This window comes from Nyctereutes procyonoides, unplaced genomic scaffold (assembly GCF_905146905.1).
Source record: "Nyctereutes procyonoides isolate TBG_1078 unplaced genomic scaffold, NYPRO_anot_genome, whole genome shotgun sequence".
NCBI lineage: Eukaryota > Metazoa > Chordata > Mammalia > Carnivora > Canidae > Nyctereutes > Nyctereutes procyonoides.
In genome coordinates, this window is record NW_026575042.1 from 10,424,423 (window position 1) to 10,430,749 (window position 6,327).

The following is a 6,327-nucleotide window of genomic DNA, read 5'->3' on the forward strand; positions in this document are numbered from 1 at the left end:
GCTTGATTTGCCAACATATAGTGTAACATTCAGTGCTCATCCCATCAGGTGCCCCCCTCAGTGCCTGGCATTCCAGTCACTCCATCCCTCCACCCACCTCCCTGTTCACTACCCGTTTTTTGTTTCCCAGAGTTAGGAGTCTCTCATGTTCTGTCACCCTCTCTGATTTTTCCCACTCATTTTCTTTCCTTTCCCCTATAATCCCTTTCACTATTTCTTATATTCCCCATATAAGTAAAACCATATAATGATTGTCCTTCTCCGATTGACTTACTTCACTCAGCATAATACCCTCCAGTTCTATCCATGTTGAAGCAAATTGTGGGTATTCATCATTTCTAATGGCTGAGTAATATTCCATTGTATACATAGACCACATCTTTTTTTTAAAAGAGGTTTTATTTATTCGTGAGACACACACACACACACACAGAGAGAGAGAGAGAGAGAGAGAGAGAGAGGCAGAGAGAGGTAGAGGGAGAAGCAGTCTCCATGCAGGGATCCTGACGTGGAACTCAATTCTGGGTCTCCAGGATCACACCCTGGGCTGAAGGCAGGCGCTAAATCACTGAGCCACCCGGGCTGCCCTACCACATCTTCTTTATCCATTCATCTTTCGATGGACACAGAGGCTCCTTCTACAGTTTGGCTACTGTGGACATTGCTGCTATAAACATTGGGGTGTAGGTGCCTCGGTTTTTCATGGCATCTGTATCTTTGGGGTAAATCCCCAGCAGTGCAATTGATGGGTCCTGGGTAGCTCTATTTTCAACTCTTTGAGGAACCTCCACACAGTTTTCCAGAGTGGCTGCACCAGTTCACATTCCCACCAACAGTGTAAGAGGGTTCCCCTTTCTCCGCATCCTCTCCAACATTTGTTGTTTCCTGTCTTGTTACTTTTCACCATTCTCACTGGTGTGAGGTGGTATCTCATTGTGGTTTTGATTTGTATTTCCCTGATGGCAAGTGATGCGGAGCATTTTCTCGTGTGCTTGTTGGCCATGTGTATGTCTCCCTGTGTGAGATTTCTGTTCATGTCTTATGCCCATTTTGTGATTGGATTGTTTGTTTCTTGGCTGTTGAGTTTAAAAGTTTTTTATAGATCTTGGAAACTAGCCCTTTATCTGACACGTCATTTGCAAATATCTTCTCCCATTCTGTAGGTTGTCTTTTAGTTTTGTTGACTGTTTCTTTTGCTGTGCAGAAGCTTTTATATTGATTAAGTCCCAATATTCATTTTTGCTTTTGTTTCCCTTGCCTTCATGGATGTATCTTGCAAGAAGTTGCTGTGGCTAAGTTCAAAAAGGGTGTTGCCTGTGTTCTCCTCTAGGATTTTGATGGAATCTTGTCTCACATTTAGATCTTTTATCCATTTTGAGTTTATCTTTGTGTATGGTGTAAGAGAGTGGTCTAGTTTCATTCTTCTGCATGTGGCTGTCCAATTTTCTGCAATGGGAGTTTTTAGATGCTCAGACCCTGGGACACTTGTGTGTGCATGTAGTGAATAGGTGCACTTTAGGATTATTTCAGACAAGTTTGTCCTGCAACACGACGGTGAGAATCTTGTATAACACTGTCTAGCCTCTTCCTTTCTCATGGGTTCCTGATTCTGCCATTTTCTGCTTGCTGTAAAAGAACCAGCTCATCTTTTGAGCCACATATGAAGCCAAAAAGCATAGCAGTGGAGAAATATAATGAATCCTGAAGAAAACTTGGGTTTTGTAGTTATCTGTGCCCCATCCTGCCCCTCAGAATTTACCTCTGTAAGACAAAGGCTGCTACTGTGGTATCTGTGACTCTCTGCCCAATAGAGCACACAGTCTGCAAGACAAGCCAAAAGATCAGTGTCATGGAAGCAGCATTCAACTAATAATTTTAGTAGTTGATGGATAAATACCCCAGATTCTCATGTATTGGGAAAGATAACTCTAATGTTTGTGTCCTACACTGGCTCCTGGAGGTCTCATCAAGCCTGAGCTGCAACTGTATTAGGAGGAACTTGTTGGATAATATGTTGGCTGCCTTCCCTTTCTTGCCTCACTTCCCCCACTCAGCTAGTATTCCCCAGACCACCTCCTGAATCAACTGTTTGCACTAGAACCTTTATGTCAGGACCTGTTTTAGGGAAATCTAAATTAAAACATCTATTGAAAGGATAAAGAGGAAGCTGCAGAAGAAATAGGGATTGATGTCCACTATAGCTGTGAAAGAGAGACTGGACAAAGTTAAAAGGGGCAACCACTGAAACTGGTGCATTTAGGACTCTTTTGAATCTCTTCTTTTTCCTCAACCACTTTGCTGAAAGTGAGGCCTTCTATGTTTATTAGATATTAGGAAGACCACAGTAAAATTTGTGAAACGTGGATGTAGAGTACCTAATAGAGTGCCTGGCCTATAGTATGTGCATAGAGTAGCTTTAAATTCATGAGCATGGACATGTCAGACATGTTTGTCAACAATCTCCCTCAGTCATTTCAATGTACTCTACTGTTACATCTGTTCTCTACTTCCACCACTCATTCTTGACCAGTTGATTTTTTTCCAGTCTGTGTGGGTTTTGCATTCTCCCATATCAACCCTTTTCTTGTTAGATTTACCTAGTTCCAGTTACTGGAGTTCTTTTGGCTCCTGATTCTTTCACCTTACTTTTCCTACTCTGTCCAGCTTCACACTCCTCACCATTTTCCTCAGGACCCTACCTCTGTCCTCATCCAAGACACTTGTACTATAGTTCTTTTTCTTGTTCTTCTTCTTGTTCTTGTTCTTCTTCCAGATTATTTACCTATTTGTTCACGAAAGACACAAAGAGAGAGGCAGATGCATAGACAAAGGGAGAATCAGGATCCCTGAGGGGAACCTGATGGGGGACTTGATCCCAGGGATCGATAACCTAAGCCAAAGGCATATGCTCAACTACTGGGCCACCACTGGTACAGTTCTTAATCAGGAATGAAGTTAAAAATCAGGGCAGGAAATCATGTGACTGGTGCCACTACTTCCTTTTATCTTAGGAGTTGCTGGATAGCAAGGAGAGAATGTGACTGAAAGTAGTGTAAGAGAAGGAGTGTTTATTTTAAGCACTCTGGGAAATTGCATGTACTCTAATTTCTCCCTGCCATCTGGATCCTCATGGTTTCCTATTCCTGCTACAGTGAATGCTGCATCTGTCAGCCCATGTAGACTTGGGTTTGTGCTCATTTGAGGCTCACAGTGAGTTTGTCATGGCTGCCCTCGAGGAGTTCTCTCAGACCCCAAGACCACTTGGCTTTCCAGCTCAGCTCCATATGTTCATATGCCCTTCAGATTGACCCATTTTGGTATAAGTGTCCACATCTGTTTCAACCATCTGTGGCCAAAGGCAAAATCAAATTGTGTAATGAGTTGCCTCTTCAAAATTTTGAATGGGACTGTTTCTTCATGTTGAGGTATAAAAGAGAAGAAAATGATTTGCACATATATCTAGAATTCCCCCAAAAGTCAAAAATGATTCTAGAGTCAAGAGGGCATTCATGGGGCATATTCTGGAAACATCAGCATTTCAAGATCTCATAACTTGAAGTGAGGTATGTGGTACCCACAGAAGACAGCCAAGTCCACATTAATGTCTATTGGGAGCCTACTTTTATTACAAAGGCATTTATTTATTCATTACTGGGGAAACCCAACAATTTCCTATAGTTCCATTCTGATTTTAATTAGAATATTAATCAGCTATGCTCTGCACAATTTTGGCTAAAAATCCACAATGCAATATACTAAAATTCCTAGGAACAGAGCCAATTTAATTTGTATTAGATATTTTGCCCCAGGTTAGCATTAGGAACTTATTATTGCATGTCTCATGCAGCTATTATTATTATAAATGTGCATATTGTGCAAATTAAAATCATATTTTATTCAGGGAAAAACCTCTCTGTTTGCTTGAGCCCTAGTGACTATGCCTCTATTCCTGAGGGAATTCAGTACTTGTGACATCTCCCATGGTAAATCTAGCAAGCAAATGCCTCTGGGACATTCAGCCACTTACCATTTCTGGAAGGACATAGTTTACCCACTGCTTCAATGGCTGCACTGAGAATACAGAGGAGGACCGAATGATGGCCATCACTGTGTCTTTGTTCAAGGAACTTTCAGCACATACAATAATGTATGATAAATATTATGATGGGGAAGTACAGGATGCTATGGTATATTTGGTAGGGGCCCTAGCCTTGTCAAGGGAGTCAGAAAAGGCTTCCTGGAGGTTAGGATGTATAACCCAAGACCTGACAATTGAATAGAAGTTTAAAAAGGGGAGAGGGTAGAGTACAGGAAGAATGACCTAAAGTTCAGTATGGCTGCATTATAGAGGGTGCATTGAGGATTGGCAAGGCCAGAATTGGGGAGCCAAGTAATGGAGAAGTTTGTAGCCGTGGTATGGAATTTACCATAAGGAACAATGGGAAGCCAATGAGCCCTTTAGTAGAGGAGTAGTATGATGAGATTTGCATTTTAGTAGGCTCCCTCTGGCTAAGAAGTGGAGCATGGATTGGAAGGAAATAACAGTAGAAGCAGAGACATTAGTTAGGAACTCATTTCTATGATGCAGACCTGGACTATGGGTGCATCTATGGAAATGGAGGCAAGTGGATGGATGGAGGGATTATTTGGTAGGTGAAATTGATAGGTGGTGATGACTGATTAAATGGGCAGGTGAGGAGTGATAGATCAAGGGAGAATTCCAGGTTTGCTTAAAACATCTTGGTGGATGATGGTGTCTTTTACTGAGATAAGAAATATGGAAGGAGAAGCATTTTTATTTTTTGGTGGAGGGATTGGGGACAGGAAAAGTGATGTGTTCAAATTTGAATACATGGAGTTTGAAGGGCTGAGAGAACCATAGGTGGTGCTATCTTGGAAGTGGGTGGATATGTGGATCAGTTTTTCAGGAAAAGAGACCTGGAGGGAGATAAAGGCTGAGAACTATCAACAAGGAATGGTCCTTGTTGGAGTATTCCAGGGAAGCATATCACTTGAGAAGAAAAGAAGTTGCAAGATAGATCCTTGAGCAACAACGTGAAGGTGAGAGAAAGAGAAACATGCAAAGGAGACTGAGAAGAAATGTGCAGAGGGCCAAAGGGAAATCAGGAAGCACTGGAGCTGCTTGTGCTTAGGGAAATGTGTCATGGAACTGAGAGGGCATAGTCAACAGTTCCAAATGCTCCTAAGAGCTCAAATAGGATGGTACTCCAAGAGAGCTGAACTCAATTCCATATGCCTATAACTCCAGAGTCCAGTAGCCAAAGGTTTTAGCCCCCACTCACCACTGCATACTTATGTCCAATTTCTTATCCTTCTTCTCTCTTTTTAAGTGTATTTTCACAATGAAAAGAAATAGACCCAGTATCAGTAGGTACTCAGTGTAGTGAGTGGGTTTCCACTTGAACTCTTGCTGCCATTTTAATTGGAAATCTTTATCCAGAAATATATAATCATTGCTTTTCTATACTCATTGTTTCACCATCGTATGTATGTATGTATGTATGTATGTATGTATGTATGTATTTATTAATGAGAGACACACAGAGAGGCAGAGACACAACAGGCAGAGGGAGAAGCAGGCTCCTTGCAGGGAGCCCAATGCGGAACTCAATCCCCGGACCAGGATCACGCCCTGAGCCGAAGGCAGATGCTCAACCGCTGAGCCACCCAGGTGCTCCAATGTTCATATTTATTTAGTAGCTCTATTAAAGTAGTGGTTCTCAAATGAGGTCACTGGAACAAAATTAATATCATCTCCTGATGTGATAAGCAGAATTCTAAGATAGCCCTGATATTCCTGACTCCCTGGTGTATATGCTGTCCATAATTCCCTCCTTGTGAGTGTGAGTGGGACTTCTAAATATAGTAAGATATCAATTCTATGATTATGTTAATAAAAGGAAGGGATTTTCCATATGTAATTAAGGTCCCTAATTGGTCAGCCTTGAGTTGATCAAAAGGGAGATTATTTAGATGGGCCGGGAAAATCAATATTAAGTCCTTAGGATTGAATCCTTCTTAAGGAAGGAAACCTGAGCCTTCCCTGGCAGAACAAATTCAAGGGATGGTAGAAATTTCTTTTGCTGGCCTTGAAATGAAGAAAATTGCTATATTGTACGAGGTCCCACAGAAAGGCTATGTGGCAAGGACCTGGAGGTGACCTCCAGTCCCCTGGATAACAGCTAGCAAAATCAGGGGTCCTCAATTCTACACCCACAGGCAGGTGAATTCTGCTACCAGGCACCATATAAGCTTGGAAGAAGACTCTGAGTTCCATAATGGAATGCTGCCTAACTGACACCTTGA